The following is a 21,131-nucleotide window of genomic DNA, read 5'->3' on the forward strand; positions in this document are numbered from 1 at the left end:
TGTAGGATGCAGACAGCCCCTGCATCTGCGGGGCCCTGGAGGGGGTGTCCTGCTCGTCCTCGTCCTAAATTCCCAACAGGCTTGTGTCAGGGCTTCAGAGGCAGGAGGAAGAAGTTCCCTGCTTGTCTGTCCAAGCTCCCGGAGAGCCCTCCTGCCCAGCCTACCCCAGGGGCCGCCCCTGCCCTCCCCAGCCCCCTCCCCCCGACATCCCGCACACCCAGGATTGGACTATCTCTCCTGCCTTGGCTCTGGGTCCCCTGAGCAATGTCCCTGCTGTGTCCCCAGCACCCGACAGACACCTGACTCGGACGCGGGCTCCGCACCTAACTGCTGAAGGATCAAGTCACTTAATCCTTACCAGGCTTCATCTGAACCACAATCAATGTAAATGCTGCTTTCTAAGTTGGCCTTTCCTCGAAGGATGTGGTGCATGTCTCTCCACGCTACCAGCCTTTTGTCCGTTTCTGTAATTCTTTCTTTCATTCTGGCATCATCCGATTGCAGTGGATGCTGCGTGGATGCTGGGACCCCAGTGGGGCTGCTCAAGCCTCGTCCGGGCGAAGTGTCATCTGCAGGAGAGGCTAAGGACGCTACTTCACAGGACTGTTGAGAGGAAGGGGTGGTTAAATGTCAGGAAGGAGGGGCCCGGGACCCAGCGCACAGTAGATGCCACACCTGTTAGCTGGAAGTTTCCTCCCAGCCACTCCCTCCCTTGTTCCTTCCTCCTCCGTGTGGTTTTTCTCTCTCTAGAATAACGTTGAAGCCTCCTGAGCGCACAGGAAGCACAGTAGCCGTACGGTGCTCTGAGCACCAGACACTGTAACAGCTGGTCCGACGGGCTCCTGCTTTGCCCTTGAGAAGGTGCAGGTGCAGAGAGGGCGGGGTCCTTCCCAGGTCACCCAGCTGCTGCCGGGGCAGTGGCCCCGCTTCTCCCGGCTCTGGATCCCTGAAGGTGACGGGACAACAGCCACCTCCAATGCCTGGGTTTCTTGCAGGGGCCAAACAGATGCCTGTGAAAGCTCTCGTGAACCTCCCAAGTGCTGCACACCTTTTAGTTTTGCATCATTATGACTGAACCCCGAATTAAGTCTCTCGTTAAGGCCTTCACACACACCCCTGTAGAATCACAGTGTTTGAGGACCCTGGCGCCCTTGGTAAATCCACGTCGGCACATTTGTGATCCGCGTACCCAGGAGGCCACGTCCTTTCTTGATTCCGAAGTATGCAAGGCCCAGCCCAACTCGATAACTTGCATCTTACGTTAGGATCAGCAATATCACCCACAACATACTCTTGGGTTGCAGTCTGCGCTGCTCCAGGGCAAGCAGGCCAGCGTACGTGAGAGGAATTAGCCCAAATCCCCTCCTTCAGTGTCGGGAGCCCTTGCACCCGCCCCGCCCAGCTCCCCCTGCAGCGCAGACTCTGCCCCGTGCTCCTCCACCTCCTCCCGCACGAGCTTCCAGGCGGATCTCCTTCCCCCGGGTCCGCGTGGGCAGTATCTCCCTCCCTGACCCCTCCGGCCCCAGCCCTCTCTCCGCACCCAGCGTGTCCTGTCCGCCCGCCCACTGGCTTCCCTTCCACCTACCTGCGCCCCATCTGTATCCGTCCTTCACCTGGCTGACCTCCAGGCTGTCAGCACCCACGTCACAAACGGACAGATGTCCCTTCTGTGACGGGCCCACAATTAGAGGCCCTGCTCCCCCAGCGCAGGAGGGACGCGAGGCCCTGCCCCCCCGGCGCAGGAGGGACGCGAGGCCCTGCCCTCCCCCCGGCGCAGGAGGGACGCGAGGCCCTGCTCCCCCCGGCGCAGGAGGGACGCGAGGCCCTGGTCCCCCCGGCGCAGGAGGGACGCGAGGCCCTGGTCCCCCCGGCGCAGGAGGGACGCGAGGCCCTGCCCCCCCCGGCGCAGGAGGGACGCGAGGCCCTGGTCCCCCCGGCGCAGGAGGGACGCGAGGCCCTGCCCCCCCCGGCGCAGGAGGGACGCGAGGCCCTGGTCCCCCCGGCGCAGGAGGGACGCGAGGCCCTGCCCTCCCCCCGGCGCAGGAGGGACGCGAGGCCCTGGTCCCCCCGGCGCAGGAGGGACGCGAGGCCCTGCCCCCCCGGCGCAGGAGGGACGCGAGGCCCTGGTCCCCCCGGCGCAGGAGGGACGCGAGGCCCTGCTCCCCCGGCGCAGGAGGGACGCGAGGCCCTGCTCCCCCCGGCGCAGGAGGGACGGGAGGCCCTGCTCCCCCGGCGCAGGAGGGACGGGACCTCCACAGGCCCAGCGACAGCCTCCCCGCTCCCCACCCCATCCAGGCTCCCCTGGGCCCTGCAGAGCTGCACACCCTCCAGGACGACTCACCTTCCCAGGGCCCCTTCAGCTGCGAAGAGGGGTCACTCGGTGGCCCCGTGCATGTGCTGTGTGGGGATTAATTAAGTGACTGTAGGTAAGGAATGAAATTGGAGGTCTCCCACGAAAGGTGGCTCAGGAGGACATGGGCTGATTATTAAAATATTAAATCCCCACTTTGCCGCTAGATAGAAAGCAACTCAACTCTCCCAACCGCTCGGGAGGCAAACAGGATTCCTGCACGTCCCGCGCCCTGGTGAAGAATGAAATAGCAGCAGTTAGGATGCACCGCACTTGCTGTCAGAGAGCAGGGCGGCCGACTGGGAGGGATCCAGGCCTCCCCAGCAGTTAGTTACTTACCAGGTAAATCTGGCGCCTAGAGAAGAGATGCAGCGTCCAGTGTCTTGGTCAGATGCTGCCATGGTGATGCCTTCAGCTCATACTGGTCAACCAGACGGTCTACGTGGGGGGCCTACACCACCGCGCACCAGGGAGGGGCCGTGAGGATACTGCAAACACTGCAGGGGCATTTCGTGTTGACACGGTTCGGTCACCCGCCCGGAGCCACCCCGGGAACTGAGATCTCACCTTTCTCGTGAGCGTCCTCTCCCCTTCGTGAGAACAATCAAGCTGCAGCGGGAGGGCAGCCTGCTTCCAAAGTGCGGCAGGACGCTCCCAGGAGCTGACGCTGGGCCCCCTGCAGGTGGCCGGCTGGTCAGCCCAAGTCACAGACACGCCAGGTCTCGGAAGGCAGCGTCACCTGAGCACCTCCCCGCTCAGCGTGTGTGCGGGCTGGCGGCCCTGAGGCCGAGGTCCTGGCCGGCTTCGCCACAGCCAGCTGTGAGCTGGGCCCAACACAGCCCTTCCCCGGGCCTCAGGGGGAGTCCGATCTGCTTACTCCCTAGCAGGGCTGGCAGAGTCAGAATCCAATTTGTTGGTCGGCGACGTCAGATCCACTATCAGGTGCTATCTGAGAAGCAGTCATGTTAGCTGGGAGGAGAGGGTTGGTAATGGGGATCCCCCAGAATCATACAAGGGAAGCCTCACACCTTAAACCCAGGGAGAAAATGCCCCTGCGCCCAAGAGCATCCTGTCCCAGGCACGGAGGCAGGCATGGGGTCTGCTCCCTGGTGGCCCAGAAGGTCCGGCTGGTTCACTGGTAACTCCTGAGAGTTGCCCGGGGTGTCTTATGAATATTTTTAACAACTTTATTAAGATATAATTCACCTACCACACAATTCACCCATTTAAAGTGCGCAATTCAGTGGGTTTTCGTGTATTCACAGATAAGTGCAATTGTCACCACAGTCAATTTTAGAACATTTCCATCACTTTGAAAAGTGACCCCATAGACTTCAGCTTTCCCGCCCCACTTCCCACCCTACCCTCTCGTCCTAGGAAACTACTAATCTACGTTCTGTCTCCATAAACCTCCCGATCTGGGACATAGCATACACATGGAATCAGGTAATATGTGATCTTTATCTACCTGGTTCTTACACTCAGCATAACGTGCTTGAGGCCCATCCAAGTTGTAGCGTGTGTTGTTCCTGTTTATGACTGATCAATATTCCATTATATGAGGAGACCACATTTTATTTATCCATTCATCAGCTGATGGAAATTTAAATTGATTCCATATTTTTGAATATCATGAATAATGCTGCTGTGTACATACTTGTACGAGTTTTTGTGTGTACTTGTTCGTTTCTTACCTAAGAGTGGGATTATTGGGTCATACAGTAACTTTTTGACTAATCATCTGAGGATCTGCCTGATTGTTTTCTGACATGCCTGCACCATTTGCATTTCCACCACTTGTGTGTGAGCGTTCTGATTTCTCCGCGTTTTCCCCAACACTTGTTATTACCTGACTTTCTGATTCTATCCATCCTCATGGGTATCAAGTGGTATCTCATTGTGGTATTGCTTTGCAATTCTCTGATGATTAATTATGTCAAGGAGTGTCTTGTCATGTGCTTACTGCTATTTGTATATCTTCTTTGGAGAAATGTTTATTCAGATTCTTTGCCCATTTTTAATTGAATTGTCTTTTTTTATTACAGAGTTATAAGAGTTCTTTATATATTCTGGATACAAGTCCCTTATCAGATACATGCTTTGCAAATATGTTTTCCCATTCCATGGGTTGTCTTTTTCACTTTCTAAATGGTGTATTTTTAACACAAAAGATTTTTTTTTAATTTTGATGAAGTCCAATCTATCTATTTTGTTGTTGCTGTAGTTGCTTGTATTTTTGGTGTTATATCTGAGAATCATTTGCCAAATCCAAGGTCATGAAGATTTACTCTTAGGTTTTCTTCTAAGTTCTTTATAGTTTTATCTCTTACATGTGGGTCTTTGATCCAATTTGAGTTCATTTTGTTACATGGTGTGAGACAGGGATTCAAATTCATTCTTTTGCGTGGGGATGTCCAGTTGTCTCAGCACCATTTGTTGGAAAGGCTATCCTTTCCCCTTTAAATGGTCTTGGCACCCTTGTAAAAATCAGTTGACAAAGATGTATGAGTTTATTTCTGGACTCACAATTCTATTCAATTTGTCTATAGGTCTATCCTTATGCTAGTACCACATTATGTTGATTACTATTTTTTGTAGTACATTTTGAAATTGGAAAGTGTGAGTTCTGCTTTGTTTTGTGCGATGTTAGCTGTGGGTATATCTTCTGAGTCTTAAAGGTTACAAAGCTCATAGATAGCAGAGCTGGGATACGATCCTTGTTCTTTCTATGGTACCTCATTCCTAGAAGGGATATCTGAGCCATTATTGGGTATTTCTATTGATGGGGAAGTTTTACTGCAGGAGCATCATTACATCATTGGACCAACTCCATCCTGACCTTCCTGAAGACTCCAAGAGGTACCAGGACTTGACCCAGGGTAATGAATCTGTACGTAGAGAGGCAAGACATGCCTGTGACACCGTCATGGCTTTCACCCTGAAATGCTGCCCTGAGCAGCGTCAGGCCCTGGTCTAGCAGACAACATTTAACACCTCCACCTGACCCAACACGGCTTCTGCACAGCTGAGCAGAACCTCCCAAGAGAAAGCCAGCCTCCAGCTTTCCTGACTCATAACTTCTTGGGTCACCTTGAGCCCCCCGTTCCATTCTGAATGTCTTCACCTAGATCTGAAGAGCTGGACAGGAAAACGGTGTTTCTTGATTTCCTGCTGCCTGTACGTCTTCCCTGCTGGCACCTTCCATACAGAGAAGCAGCCATAGAGGTGGGAGGAATAGGAGAATCCAGTCAGGACTCCAGCCGGAATGGGCCTGACCATGGCACATTCTCTGTTTTATGCTGTAAATACCCAAAATATGAAAGGAGGGTTTTTGCACCACTTCAAATAGAAGAGAAAGCAAACTGTTATAGTACCATGTAATAATGCGCTTTCTGTCTGAAATAAGAAAAGGTACAAAAGAGAAGACATGAATGGGATGGGTGAATAAATAAATTTTGGGATAAAAAGAAACACAAGATGCCATAGGAGCACGAGGAGGGCACCTGAGCCAGCCTGGGGGTTGGGGTGCCCCTCAGCTTCTCCCAGAGGATGACAGGGACTGAGTCAAAGGGAGAGAAATGGTCCACCAGAGGCCTGGTCTTAAACCTCTTGTAAAGACAAATAATCACCAAAATAAATGCAAATGTATAACTGTGATAAAAACCAATTTGGGCATATAAAGTAGGATTCTTGAAATTTTAAAATACAATTGAAGAACTCAAAGATAAATTTGAAAAAACCTTCCAAAAGATAGAGAAGAAACAGAAAGAATGAAAAAAAAAAAAAAAAAGCCAAGCTCAATAGGATCAACTTATCAGTAGGATACATTTAGACAACACAAATCCATTTGGTAGACATTTTTTTAAAAAAAACACACAGTAAAGAAAATAAAAAGGGAGAAGTTATCAAAGAAGGGAGAAACAACTTCTCAGCGACGAGCACGCTTCAGGTCGTGTGTGCACTGGGTGCTGAGCAGTAAGCATGGAGAAGAGATTCCCGCAGAGACGCACAAGCCCAGGGTGAGGGCGAGGGAGAGGGAGAACTGCTTCTGATGAGAAGTGGCATCAGACTGGCCTCAGCGGCGGAGGCCACGCTGGAAGCCTGGCCTTCTAGTCTTGGGGAAGCAATTTACACTTAGGCAGTCCTGCCTGAGAGCCAAATAAAGACATTTCCTGACATGCAAGATCTCAGAGGGAAACTTTCCTGCAGGTTCTCATTCTGGGAAGAATGCCTGGGCTGAGTGTCAACAAAGTAGAGGAGACGCTCAGGGAAGAGACCGTTTTGGGGCCTGGAAAATAAACAGCCCCTGTGCCCTGCACCTAGGGGGAGGAGGGGCACACAAAGCCGTGTGAGGCCCGCTGGGCTCCTTCAACACCCAGCAGTCTCTCTTGCCTTCAGCCTCTCAATACAGATACTTGTAATGCACTTTTTTCAAAAGCAAATAAAAAAAATAATAATAGGTCTGAGACCTTGATTTCTTAAAATAAATTTCCCAGAGGGAATTTCTGCCATTGAAAAAGAAACGGACTGGGTCCCAAAGAAGAGGGGTTCAGCTCGGTTCTGAACCCTGGAACCACCTGGCAGGGTGCCTGACCCCCCCAGCTGCTGGGCTGTGGGTGGGACCTGGCCCATCCCTGTGCTGCCCAGGGAGGGAACCTCTGTCTTCGTGCACTAAGTACTCTGCTCCGAGTCACCGGAAGCCGTCCTCTGATTAAATAATGTCGATGTGCAGCTTTCAGGGGACACTTCGCTCTGTGGCATCATCACCCCCTGCTCTCCCACGGGTTTTGTAAGGGACGTGGTCTAACACAACTTCGTTGTCACCAAAACACAAAACCCAGAGACGAGTGCGCTGCAGGTTTATGTGGCAACTGTAGTAAATAGGAATCTCAAATCTAATTTAATTTATGCTGAGATCAGGAGTTGAACCATAATTAACAGTTTGCTTGTCATTCATTCATATATAATTTAATTGTTTAATTTTTAAATATTATGAGCTATTTATATGTATATTTCTGGATAATATTATTCACACTGAGTTGAATATTTGCTGTTTAAAAAGTGCTTTTTATAGCTATAGTTTTATAAAATAATTTATTTTAAAAGGCCAGCATCTACATATGTCACAATATCAAAACTGAGCGTGTTGTCAATGTATTAACCTGTATTAATTTGTGTTTTAGTAGATTATGTTGTATTGTCTCAATTATTGGGGTTTCTTTGATAAATTTAGTGATGGGTATGGAATTTCTGTTTTACCCAAACGTACTGTTTTTTGTTTTTTTTCTTTCTGCTCTTTCATCCTTTCTCTTTTTCTTTACGCCCCCCAAAAATTATTTTTTGCATATTTAAGGTTGCAACTCTGTTGATCCTAACTCTGAGCTACTCTTTCTTTTATTCTTCCTTTGAACTTATGTAGTGATGTCTTACCTATCTTGTTTCATACCTACCGAGTCACCCAAGTCTAGCTGAGTGCAGGCAGGCGAGCCCTCAGTAAATAGTGGTTGAGTTAATTAAAGGCGTCCCTATTTAGGGAGCTGTCTACATCATCACGGTTATAAGTGAGAAACTGAAACTCAGAGATATTATGGAGGCATATTAATAAATAGATTTACAGTGATAATAATATATCAACATACTACCATTTACTGAGCATTTACGGTTAGCTAGATGCTTCTTGTATATTATCTACTTTAGATATTGAAAAATTCTAGGAAATTAATGCTTATAAACAACCAGCTCAGGTTATGAGGTAGTAAGTGATAGTGCTTTTGTGACCCAAGTCCATGTGATTCCAAATTTTTTAACCATTAAACATTTTACTGGCTGGTTGGGTCACTTGTGTAACAATACGCTCAATTAGATCAAAAATTCCTCCTGAGCGGGTCCACAGGAGCACTGTCTTGTTTTTTCTCTCTGTCTCTCCCTTCCTTTCTTGTTCTTTTCTTTGTCTTCCTATCAACAAAGCTGTATTAACCAGCCCCTGGGTGCAGCACCTAAGACAAGGCAGGTGGTTTGGCTGCTCCAGAGTCACGAGGACCCGAGGGCTGAGCCCTGAGACAGCTGAAGTGGGAAAATTTAGGGGAAGTTATTAAATCCCAAGGAGGAGGTGGGGAGACATTCTTTGTTCTAAATGGCAAACTTGAAAAGCAGAAAGACAAATCTGGTCTAATTCCTTTCTCTTTCTGGGAATTTATGAGTTTAAATCTTCTGTGGTCTATGTCCTTGTGTTCCTAGCAAGACACACATGAGCAAACTCTTAGTCCTTGTCGGTGTGGATCAAATCAGGCCTTGGGAAGATTAAGTGTTCAAGGAAAGGATTTACAGCTCAGCCCTAAGTGTGAATGGGAGTAGACAGGGCAGCTGGTTCCCAGGTAACAGGAAGGATGGCTGAGTTCCAAGGACAATGACCCAAATGACTCCCGCTCTTTCTTATTCGACTCAGCTATCTAGTTTCCTGTAGTTCAAATGAGGAATTACAAAGAAAGTTGATGTCATACCTGAGCATTTTGCCGGTTGTCTGTGATAAGCTGGTTATCCGAAATGTCAGTGCCCAGAGGTTTTCATTCCAGAAAACCACATGCGCAAGAGGCACTGGACCCTTTGGAATGAATGAACCCATGTGAATGAATATCCACAGCAACTGCTGGGGGAACAGCCCCCAAAGTCACCACTCAAAAGCTCGTGCAGGACTCTGGGACTCAGATTCCTGGCCCTGGGTCTCAGCCCCTCCGGTTCTCCTGGTAGGGGTGTGTGAACAGCCCAGCTGCATTGGGAAAAGTCCTAGATTTGGGAAGAAGAGGGTGCAGTTTCCCTTATGACTCTCCCGCTGACTAGCTGGGTAGCTTTGAGCAAATATCTCAACCTCTCTGTCAGTTTCTTCATTCAGAAAGTCAGCATAGTTCGGTTGATGGATAAATAACATACTGGATAAGGTGTTGTAAAGTCATCTAGCTCCGCAAACGTTATGGAGACCAGCCTGGAGGGATGCTGGTCCCCCTGGACCAAGAGTTCTAGAACGGCCTCAGGTAGGGCAGAAGGTTCCACAGTCTGCACGGCTGACTTGGCTGGCAGGCAACAAGTCTTCCCGATGGAACCCAGGGAACTCGGAGACAAAGCAGCAGCCCCGAGTCCAGGAGACTAATTCTCAAGGGCACCGTTGTATGTGGGTAGGACAGAAGACGCGGTCCCTGGGGGAAGCTGGAGGGTCCGTGGTCACTGCCGAGGGCATGTTCTCTATTCACCCTGCTTCCTGGTGTCGTCATGAAATCATTAGGTGGTTTACCCTGTGGTCCCTGTTTTGCAGATGGAGAAATCGAGGCACAGAGAAATTAAGTGACTTCGCCACAGTCACAGGCTGGGGAGGACCCGGATTAGAACTTAGAGAGAACTTGACTCTGGGCCTGTGTCCTGCCCACGGAGTCACGCTGCCTCCGTTCCTAGGAGAGAAGACTTCCTGCAAGGTAACCCCCCCCCCGACCCCGCCCCACCGGCCGCGAGTGGTCCATGGGGAGGCCGTGCACTGCGCGTGCGTGGACCGCTGACGGCTCAGATGTCTGGTCTAGAGCGTTGTCGGCAAACTGCATCCTTCCGTGATCACGACGGCCGCCCGCTCCCCCACCTCCGCGGCCCCTTTCCCCCAGGTGCCCTCGTCCCGCCCCGAAATGTCTCCACGTCCTCCTCTTCAAGGCCTTTGTTTCATCCTCGTCTTCTCCTCTTTACGTATCTACCACCCCTGCCCCCCATGGGCTGACCAACCCTATCCCAGGGGTTTAGAAAAGAGAGAGAAGCTCCCTTTGACCCTCCCCGAGCTCTTGTCTCACCCCTGGGCCTGTGAGGCCAGGCCTGGAGGGGCCCCCTTCGTGGCCTGTCCACTGCAGGATCTGTGGGCCTCCGGCCTGTGGTCCCGCCCTTCTCCTGGGACTTGTCTCAGAAATCCACCACCGGTCTCCTGGGACCAAGCCCAGGCCACATCAGGGGTCAGAGGGGTCATCCAGCCCCGCATCCCACCATCCCAGGGATGAAACTTCCCCACACTGACCCGCGGCCGCCCGACCACTTCCCAGTGTGGTCAGTGTCAGAACAGCGGACTGCACGCAGTGCCCCCTCACACCCTGGGGTCCCAACTCAATACTCCTTCCCCCCTACATCCTTCTAGAGCTTTCTCTCACTTTCTGTTATGTGCTGTTTCTTTAGCTTCTCTTCCTACCATTTGGGTGACTTTTCTTTTGCGGGTATGTTTACTTCAATCTCTGAAAGCTCCTTGAGGGGAGGGGTGCGTCTCGTCTGGTGTGTTCCTCCATCTGAGATGGACACGTGAAGTCACAGGACTAGTCAGGACACAACGACCCTCCTTACGTGGGCACGGCACTCCACAGTTTAAAGAGCCCCAGGGCAATCCTGAGTTTTCACACCCTCCGACCCCCGCGCTGAGCTCGCAGGAAGACACTCCTCTCACTGCGTAGTTTGTACAGATGATCAAACTGAGTCTTGAAGGGTGAAAATGTGCAGTAAGTGGGAGAAACTAAATGCCAAGCCCAGCCCTTTCTCTCTAAAATTCATATATGTTGCCTATTCAATAATTTCCAAGATATTTTAATTTCTGGAAATTTTCAGTGAATTGTGTATTTCGTCTCCCCTGAACACAAACTTAGTTCACAGATTACAGTTCCTATCACTTGTAGACATAAGCTTCTCTAATTTTTCTGTTCTTTATTCATTTAGTAGTGTTCCCCCCAAAAAAAAGAGTAAAATAATTTTATAAAAACTGGATTTTAAACAATTTTATAAACTAGAAAATCACTCGGATAGTTTCAAATCTTTATATAAATGAACATTTTTATTAATTGTTACAATGTCATAACATATTTGAATCTTGGAATTTTATTTTTTGTGCCACTTCATCAAAATTTAAACTGGGAAGAAAGTTGGAAAATACTGAATATAGACCAGATATATAGTCTCAGAAGCAGACTTATAGATCTGCTTGTGAATATAGAACATTATTAACTATTTGTTCAAAGCAGTTTTCTCATCACATTTGTGGTTTTGTCACTGTCAGAAAGGGATGTGTTGTCTCTCTCTTCTTTTTCACTCCCACCCGAGGGCCCTGTCTGGCTGAGGCAGGTGTTAATTAGACAAGGGGGCATCTTTCTTGGCCGGGTCACAAACACACAGCCGAGGATAGAGAACAGACCCCAGAAGTGGGCCAGACATGCCAGGCGGGAGCAGCCTGTGCCCACCGAGGTCATGAGGGGCTGAGCCCGGAGAAAGCCAAGGAGACCGGGGTCCACTGGTGGGCAGGCTGAGCACCTCAGGAGACGGGGCTGAGTGGGGAAGGCACGCCGGCCATAGAGCGCTGGGACTCTGTCCAGATGACTGTGGGATGGCCTGCATTGTGTGCTTCTATTTGGGAAAAACACCACTAGCAAGGGAAAAAAAGAAAATACTTGCAACAGATAAGGTGGGCAAAGGGGTTAACACCTTAAACATACAAAGAGCTATTATGAATTGATGTGAAAATTTTTCGAAGAAGAAAAATAGGCAAAGGGTGAGAATAAGAACTTCCCAGCAGGGGAAACTTAGGAGGCTGAAGCTGGAAAATACTGACCCTCATTCTTGGTTGGAGAAGGAAAAATGTAAGCAACCATGTGACAGGTAACTTCACTCAGTAAAAATAACAGACTGGTGGGATCCATTGGAGATAAGCACTTAGATAATGGGCATAATCATACTTTACTAACGAGTGCATGGATTTTTACATTTTCTGACAGTACTGACAATATCTTTTAAGAAAACCATATTATGGAAATGTGTACAAAGATGTGTGTGATATTTATTGCACCTTTTTATAGTGGAATAAAACAAATAAATGAAATACAACAACCTAACTATCCATTAGTAAGGGAATTTACAGAGATGGTTGGATAAATTTTTGGCTGCAGAATATTATGTAGCCATTCAAAAAATCAGTGTAACAAAAATAAACTCAGAATGGCTTAAAGACTTAAACATAAGACATGACACCATAAAATTCCTAGAAGAGAGCATAGGCAAAACATTCTCTGACATAAATTGTACCAATGTTTTCTTAGGTCAGTTTCCTGAGGCAATAGAGATAAAAACAAAAATAAACAAATGGGACCTAATCAAACTTACAAGCTTTTGCATAGCAAAGGAAACCATAAAAAAAAAATACGAAAAGACAACCTACAGAATGGGAGAAAATATTTGCAAACAATGTCACTGACAAGGGCTTAATTTCCAAAATATACAAACAGAACATCTCATACAACTCAACAACCAAAAAACAAACAACCCAATCCAAAAATAGGCAGAATACCTAAACAGACATTTCTTCAAAGAAGGCATACAGATAGTCAATAAGCACATGAAAAGATGCTCAACATTGCTAAATACTAGAGAAATGCAAATCAAAACTACAGTGAGGTACCACCTCATAGCAGTCAGAATGGCCATCATTAAATAGTCTACAAATAACAGATGCTGGACAGGGTATGGAGAAAAGGGAACCCTCCTACACTGTTGGTGGGAACGTAAGTTGGTGTAGCCACTGTGGAAACGGTATGGAGTTTCCTCAGAAAACTAAAAATAGAGTCACCACATGATCCCACAGTCCCACTCCTGGGCTTATATCTGGACAAAACCATAATTAAAAAAGATACATTCACCCCTATGTTCATAGCAGCACTATTCACAGTAGCCAAGACATGGAAACAACCTAAATGTCCATCAACAGAGGAATGGATAAAAGAGATGAGGTACATATATACAATGGAATATTAGCCATAAAAAAGAATGAAATAATGTCATTTGCAGCAACATGGATGGGCCTAGAGATTATCATACTAAGTGAAGTAAGCCAGACAAAGACAAATATCACATGCTATCACTTACATGTGAAATCTAAAATACGACACAAATGAACCTATCTATAAAACAGAAACAAAATCACGGACATAGAGAGCAGACTTGTGGTTGCCAAGGGTAGTGGGGGGAGTTGGGGGAGGGATGGAGTGGGAGGTTGGGGTGAGCAGAGGTAAGTTATTATATATACGATGGATAAACACCCAGGTCCTACTGCATAGCACAGGGAACTATATTCAGTATCCTATGATAAACCATAAAGGAAAAGACTATTAAAAAAAAGAGAAACTGTAAATATATATATGCATAACTGAATCACTTTGCTATACAGCAGAAATTAACACAACATTGTAAGTCAACTATATTTCAGTTAAAAAAAAAATTGAGTGTAAGCCATAGGCATTGACCTGGTGAGATAGCTGTGATTTTTAATAAGTGAAAAATAGCAACGCACAGAAAAGTTTGTGCATAATGGAGCCGGCTTTTATAAACAATAAACATACGAAGGGAAAGCTGCTCTATCTATTCATTATGTTTTCAGAGTAGAGAGAAGGTTAGTAATCTTGGGATGAGGAAGTTGGATGAAGAGACTATAGCTGTTGCTGTATCCCCACCGCAGAGTTGATGTGTCGCTGCACTTCTTTTGATTTTTTTCAACGCAGTAATATAGAAGAGATAAAGAAAAGGAAGGCAGGCATTGTTGCTCAGACTTAAGGAAGTCAACGGGAACTTTTCTGGGTTCCTAAGCCAGAGAATTCCATGATGGAAATAGGGTAGCATCAGGGCTGTGCATGTAACAGGTTGACAAGGGGACAGGCCTCTAGGAGAGGATGGCAGTGAGTCGGTCTTAAAAGGTAAGGACTTAAACAGGTGCGGTATCCAGGGAGATGGAAAGAAGTGGGAAAAAAAAATACAATGGCAAAGAGTGGAACGTGATAAATGACTTGATGGAGAAATGAAGACTAGGAAAAGGCCAAATATGATCTTAAGGTTTCAGACTGAAAGAATGACCCCTTCCTTTGATCCGTAAACAACCACTGAGAAATAGTGGACCGATTCTAGGCTTTCACAGGCTCCCTCCTCCCAAGACCTTACAAAACAAGGCAGGAATGCCTTCTGACCATGGTGCAGAGAAACAAACCTCTAATGAAGAAATGTACATGATGCGGAGGAGGACAGAAGTCAGAGCAGTAATTGCAGCACAACAGGAAGAAGCCGTGCTTCGGGGAGGGCCCTGCACTGAACAGAAACGTATGAGGCTGGTTCTCAGATGAATTTGCTGTGAGATGACCATACCTTGGAAGCAGCCAGAGAGTGGGCTCGAGGCTGAAACGAGAGGTCAGGACTAGAGACGCTGGCTTGAGCCGTGGCAGTGGGGCAGTGGACACCTTTGCTCTGGGCGTGTGTGGACCTGAGGGACTGGACGGAGCCGGGGACCGGGAGCCAGTGATCCAGGGAAAGGGGGCGGTAGCGTGAGTGTCTGTTGAGGGATGAGACAGATCGGCTTTGGGTAGTCAGGAAACAGGCGCCATTGACCTCGGAAGCAGGTTCCAGAAGTGATGTCCTCCGGTGGCTGGGAGAAAGGCCACTGCTGGAGAAGTTGCACAGCGAAGGAGAGATGGGACCGTCACCAAAGTCAGCAGGTCGGGTGGGGGGCCTGAGCCGAAGGGGAGCAGGAGGGCCCGTGAGAGGAACAGGTTAAACTCGCTGGGGCGGGGGTGGGCAGGGAGAAGCCCAGGACACCCGGGAAGTGGCCTCGCAGCCCTGAAGTTGGGGGCAGATGGTGGTGGTCAAGCGCTTGAGCGTGGGACTCGGCCATGACCTCCAGCTCCGCTGTCTTTTCTAGTTGCCTGACCTTGGCCCAAGTCACTGACCAACCCTCTGAACGTCCTGTACTTTGTAATCTTGACCCACCACGTGGTGTTGCTTCCAGGCGGAAGCCAGAGTCACTGTGAGGACCCTGTGAGGCGTCCTGAAACCATCTTCAGCCTGTCTTTTCTGAATATTCATTCTATACTTTTTTGAAGCCTCCCCTTCCTATGGAGGGATACTGAGTTCTGGGAAATGATTCCCTTTTTCTCCCTCCTTTTCTTTACTGTGTAGAACATCCAAGCCCCTTAAGTAACTTCCCTCCATCCCCACGTTGCCAAGAAAGTTTGCCCAATGTCCACACAATCTTTAAGGGAGCTTATGTGTTTTTATTTAGTACAACTCGGCAAATATTTATCACCGAGCAACTGCTCTGTGCCAGGCACCGTGCCAGGAGCTAAAGAACCAGAAACCGACACGCCTGTTGTGTCCCAGCCTGCCTGGCACCGCTCACTGGGGCCAGGTCCACCCGTGCACAGGTGGGTCTGAGATGCCCCCATGTCCCCAGGTGCCAGGACTATAGCCGTTCTCCAGCCTGGTCCAGGGAACTTAGGAGTCTAGAAACTATTAAAATACTTGGATTAAGGAAGATTGTCAAGAGTGCAAGAGAAATACTCGCAACTAGAAAAGAAAGTCGTGTTCCCCACCTCTTCACACACACACACACACGTTTTAAGTTTTGTAAATATAGCCAAATTTGGGACTTTAGAAGTCTTTATGGAGACTGTACTCTGAAGCTGTGCACCATGGTGCTGGTTCAGATACTCAAAGGCCAGTCAAATGTTTGGTATTAGGAAAAGCTAGTTAAAAATGCACAGATGGCATCATCTTACCCTACATCACAAGAGTTGTGTATGTCCTTAACTTGGGTGTTATGAGCATTTCTGTTTCCGTGCCTTTGGGAAAACACGACACCTAGAAAACCAAGCTGGGAAGGATGCACAAACATCTTTAAGCATCTCTCGAGTACCAGGCACTGGGCCGGGTTCTCCCATAAAATCATTCCATCCAAGTCTCTTGACCACCCAGTGGGATAAGTAGGGATTTTGCACATGACAGAACTGAGATTCACTTTGTTAGTAAACGTGGAGCCACAGTCACACCCGGGCCACCTGCTTCTGAGATGCACCTGCCTCGCCGCACACACAGGTAGATGGGCAACCACAGAGATGGGGGAGGATCAGTGCTGACACAGAGGAGTCCCAGGATGCCAGCCCCTCCATCAGGAGAGCCGGCAGTTAGAAGATTACCCCACTGGCTGCAGGGCCCAGAGGTGTTCAGGAGCCGCACAGGACCTTGCGCCCAGCCCACATCCCCCCTCCTAGTGGGTCCCTGCTGAGTGCCGGCACCCTGGGAGGGGCAGGAGGTGCAGGTGTCTCTGGGGAAGACGGAAGCCTAAACAAGCACCTTAAGACAAGAGTGTAATTCCTTTGAAGACAAGTACAAAGTCTCTGCAAACTTATCTGCAGGAACTTTCTGAGAAATTAAAGAACAACTACTCCAAGAAGGGGGATGGAGAAGAACTTAAATACATCATTAAACACTGAGCCAAAGCTCCGGGCCAGAGACTCAGGTGGCTTTTGGAGAGGCTGCCATGTTCTGAAACTTCAACGAATCCATCCGGCCCTGTGAGACCCACACCTCAGGCCCCCGCTGCCCACGGAAGTCCTGATGACAGATACGGGGTCTGGAGCTAGGACGGGATACTATTCCTATAAAATTACATAAAATCCCACAACGTTCATGTATTTTAGGTCTGGCTTCTCCTTGACTCCTGAGAGGCCCTGGAACTTAGAGGTTCTGCTCTGCTGTCCTCAGACGCGGTCAGCCTCAAGGGCAGAGAGCCCTGGGCAGGAGCAGGGCCCCAGGGAGACCCAGCCCCAGGCAGCCTGGACTCGGCTGTCAGCATTGCCCGAGCCCCTCTTCTGAGACAACTGGGACCAGATCAAGAGCAACACGGTCAAACACCCCGGGGCTGGGCGGGGGTCACACACAAGGCATGGGATGGACATGGGGCCGCCACGTGGAACACAGCCACGCCAGCCAACTGTGGCCGAGAGAGTAATGTTTCCAGATCCCCTGATTTTTCCAGAAAAAAAGTCAGGAATTCAGATTTGGATATGAAATCTCCAGATGTTTAGGCGTGGGCCTGCTGTGTTACGTATTAAGAGCCTCAAGGAAGGGGTGTTGCTTCCTCTCCAGTGCAGGTCACGGTCACGCTTCTAATGCCGTGTTTTACAATGACTTTAGGAATTCTTTGTAGGCCACAAAGAATTGCTTGACGTTTACTAAGTACTTATTGACAAGTTCATAAAATAATTAGCCTCCAAACCTCCTTATTCCAATGAACTTCAAATATGCTACTTCCTCTGTTATCCTAGATTTCCCCCAAAACTGTTACTCACAGAATCGTGCGGGAGTGAGGAGTGTATGCGGCTTTCCCTCTGGTCCCCGAGCACAGAGGCAGCGGCTCACATGGGGGTCAGGTGGGCGAGGCCCCGCTCACACCGCGGTCAGGGGCAGGAGGCGGGCAGCGGCCGGCGGCTTCCTTCTCGTGTTTGCCCAGAGAATTCCTGGTTTCTCGTCTCAGTCTCTCTTGCCTCTGTCGGCACCAGCCATCCCTCTGCAAACACAGGCATCTGGGGTGAAGCGGTGGGAGCTGCGGTCTCCTTCCTTTGAGGGGAGTTGACTGGGTACCCTCCTCCGTGACCGGGAGAAGGAGAGGAGGAAGCAAAGGAAAAGTTAGGAGTGGAAAACCCAAGGCTTTGCCTGTGTTTTTTTTGTCTAATTTTTCCTTATTTCCATCCTAAGAGGTGGGATAACTAAACTGAAAAATTATAAACCATGGACCATAAACCCCTTTATTTCTTCTAATTTTGTAACCTTTGGATAATAATGCTATCCTTTCTCTTAATATAAATATTGGATAGGAATCCTCAATTTCAACATATTTGCACTACGTTAAATTCACTAAAAAGCAGAAAATGTCATATTTTGGAAAACACTTTAAATTATTACAGTATTTTTTTAAACTCTACTCAAGGATGACTACGACACATAATCTCCGATTCTCGCTGATCTTTCCCGGTGGATTTTTTTATGAACCAAAACTTCCCTGCATCTGAACTGAGACGAGGAAGCAGCTTCCATCACGTGGAGCTGCGTGGAGCCGGGTCTCCTTTACCTAGGAGACCTCGGTTACCTAGGAGACGGTGACCCCGGGCATGAAAGCTCTCGGGAAACAGCTGCACGCAGTTTGATCTGCACACTTGGTTTTGCCAGCGCTTCTAGTTTCCCTTCATTATACCTTCCCCGACTTTCTCACTGTCACACAACTCGGGCTGCCGCCTGCCTGCAATCTTCCCTCCTCGGTGATGCTAATGAACAGTGAGTGACCGCAGGTTGGGTGGCAGCAGGTGAAAGGTAGGGCCTGGCTGGTGACAAGGTGACACCTACTTCCCCAGTGACTGGGGAGTGGCTGGGGAGGAGGAGGGAGTCGAGCCCCAGCTGCCCACCGCGGAGACTGCAGCCCGAGGGTCCCCCTGCTCCATGCCTGCGGAGGGAGAGCCGGTGATGGTGCGTGGAGGCATGGGTTAGGACACCGACGGGCCCTCGCGGTCCCAGGACCCCACATCCCAGGGGCATTGCTGTGGCTTGGAGCCTGTTCAGCCTCCAAAGGCTTGAAGGAATCTACGAATGTGCGATTTTTGGTATTGTTAATACTCCGTTATCTTCACTAAGGCTCAACCTGACCAGAGTGTGCATTTTACTGGTGGGGAGGATGGGGGGAAATCAAATCGTAAAATAAATCCTGCTTCCAGATTCAAGTTTACATATTACAACATAATTCACTGCCCTCTCTTCAGTGAGTCATTCTGATGGCTTCTGTTGGTTCAAAAGTAAATTTTTTAAATTCTAGACTTTAAGTATAAAACCATTGTAAGCTCCTAAGAAAACCTCTCTTTATTTTTAAAATAAACAGTGGGCTTAAAAATAAAAGAATGAATGCTGTAGTCGTTCCTTAAGGATGATTTTTCTAAATGTGAATCACTGGAGCGGGAATCAGAAACCCAGGCAGCGGTAACCAGGCTGCTTCTGTCCAGGCCCAGGCAAGACCAGAGCCTGTAGGTTAGAAAGTGCTGCTTACGAACTGTTCAGGCATCACCAGTGAAGCTCCTGCAACTCAGGTCTCAGACCCCTTGGAAGAGCAAATTCAAACACACAGCTCCCCTGATGCTTCCAAGGAAGACGCCGTCAGGTGGGAAAGGGTGGGTGAAAATAGGCAGGAGTGGGGATGCAGGCAGGGGGGCCTGCAGGAGTCGGGGCCTTGCCCACACTCCCAGGTGTAGACTTGGAAAATGAAAACACCTCCTCACATTTCCCACTGTGAATGTATGCTTTCTGCTTAATCTGAACCTCGCTGGCAGTTTCCGAACATTGATACGTGAGTGTGAAAAGGACGTTTGAATCTGTTTTGCTACCTGGCCTTTTCAGATTCTTTTCCCTTATGGGTTATGACAAAATATTGAGTATAGCTCCCTGTGCTGTACAGTAGGTCCTTGTTGGTTATCTATTTTATATACAGTAGTGTGCGTATGTTAATCCCAACCTTAAAGGCTTATTTACAAGAGAGCAAAACCCACTACAGAGCCTGGAATTCAAACAGGATTGGCCCTGGAATAAACAGAGCAGTGGCACAGAACAGTCCACAAGGGGACCCAGCAGGGGTGGGAAATTAGCACAGCAAGAGGGTGCATTTTAGTTGGGGCGGGGGTGGAGCTAGTATTTATTAATTGAAGGATTAGTGGCAGAATTAACTGTCCATCTAGAAGAAAATAGATGCCCCCTATATGTGAAAAAAATGGATTAAAACTTAAATGTAAAAAATAAAACAATTCTTAGGCAACCATATGAGCAATCAGTTAGTAAGCCAAGGTTTTCGACTTTATACCCACAGAGTGATGGCCTCAATGCCCTTTTGGTGACAAGCCCTCTCCTGGGCGACAGCCGGAGTTTATTTCAGATGCTGCACAAGCATCCGTGACAAGGGTATGGGCTTCCCGAGCGTGACTGGCCGTGTCCCCCTGAAGCTCTGAGGAGCCCACGCCAGCCGGAGGAGGCCCCCCAGTGAACCCCGAGCACCCCCAGGCCCCCCGGGACTCCCCACGTGCCTGTGCCCCAGGGCCTTTGCACGTCCTGTTCCCTCTGCCTGGAACATCTGCCCCAACCCTTTTTTCACCTGAAACCTGCAATTTTCCTCAAAAACGGCGCCTATTTTGATTCCCCCTGGGAGCCTCTGTCCAACTCCCGAAGGGTTACCTTCAGCTCGTCTGTGTTCTGTTATGTTCTCAGGGCCCTGACACAACATCTCCACTCGGTTTTGAGTTCCTTAAAGAACAGGCTTCCATCCCGTCGTCTCTGCATCCCTGGTCCTACGACAGGTGTGCAGTGTCAGGAGATGCTCCACTTGCACAGAACAGGACCCAGCATTTCCTCCGTCACCCGTCGCCCCGGGGCGTGTGGGCCCTGTTTGCGTGCTTTGCTAAACTGTTAGCGCTGGAGAGGATTGCCAGGTGCAGTAGCCGCCTCAGAGCTGTGATGTGCCGGCCGGGGTACTGCTGACTCACACTGCGTCTGCCTTCCGGGCTTCCACACCCTGAGTGGGGCTGATGCAACAGAGGAAATGCAGCCACCCAAGGAGGCCCGGCACCGCGCGCCACGTCGAGCATCCTTGAAACGTTTCCCAGCTCCTCTCCATCTCCCTGTGTCTCTCCTCCCCGGTCAGCTGCATCTCAGGACTCAGGCTGACTTGGTGGAGGCCCTTCCTCCCGGGAAGGTCGCCTCCTCTTGTCTCCTCTCGCCCCACTCTGCTCCCCTCTGCGCTCTGCTGAATTCATTTCTTTATAAATATGCTGGCGAGGGATCCCTCCCGCGCTCAAGAGCCAACAACAGCTGTCTATCCGCTGGGTCAGTAGTGACCCTCCAGGTCTGTCCAGGCCCCTAAGGTGCCCTTCCCACTCTCCCT

The 21,131-nt window shown here is 49.2% G+C and overlaps 1 protein-coding gene across 16 annotated transcripts in view; it reads left to right on the forward strand.

Moving 5' to 3' along the window:
* Positions 1-21,131, forward strand: part of MYT1L (myelin transcription factor 1 like) — a 417,355-nt gene that overhangs the window by 255,695 nt on the left and 140,529 nt on the right. For all 16 annotated transcript variants that reach the window (XM_082357086.1, XM_082357077.1, XM_082357080.1 and 13 more), the window contains one exon: positions 9,657-9,813. The gene's annotated coding sequence lies outside the window, so the exon portion shown is untranslated. The remainder of the gene's footprint in view (positions 1-9,656; positions 9,814-21,131) is intronic.

Source organism: Balaenoptera borealis (genome assembly GCF_965194805.1).
Source record: "Balaenoptera borealis genome assembly, chromosome: 15".
Classification (NCBI taxonomy): domain Eukaryota; kingdom Metazoa; phylum Chordata; class Mammalia; order Artiodactyla; family Balaenopteridae; genus Balaenoptera; species Balaenoptera borealis.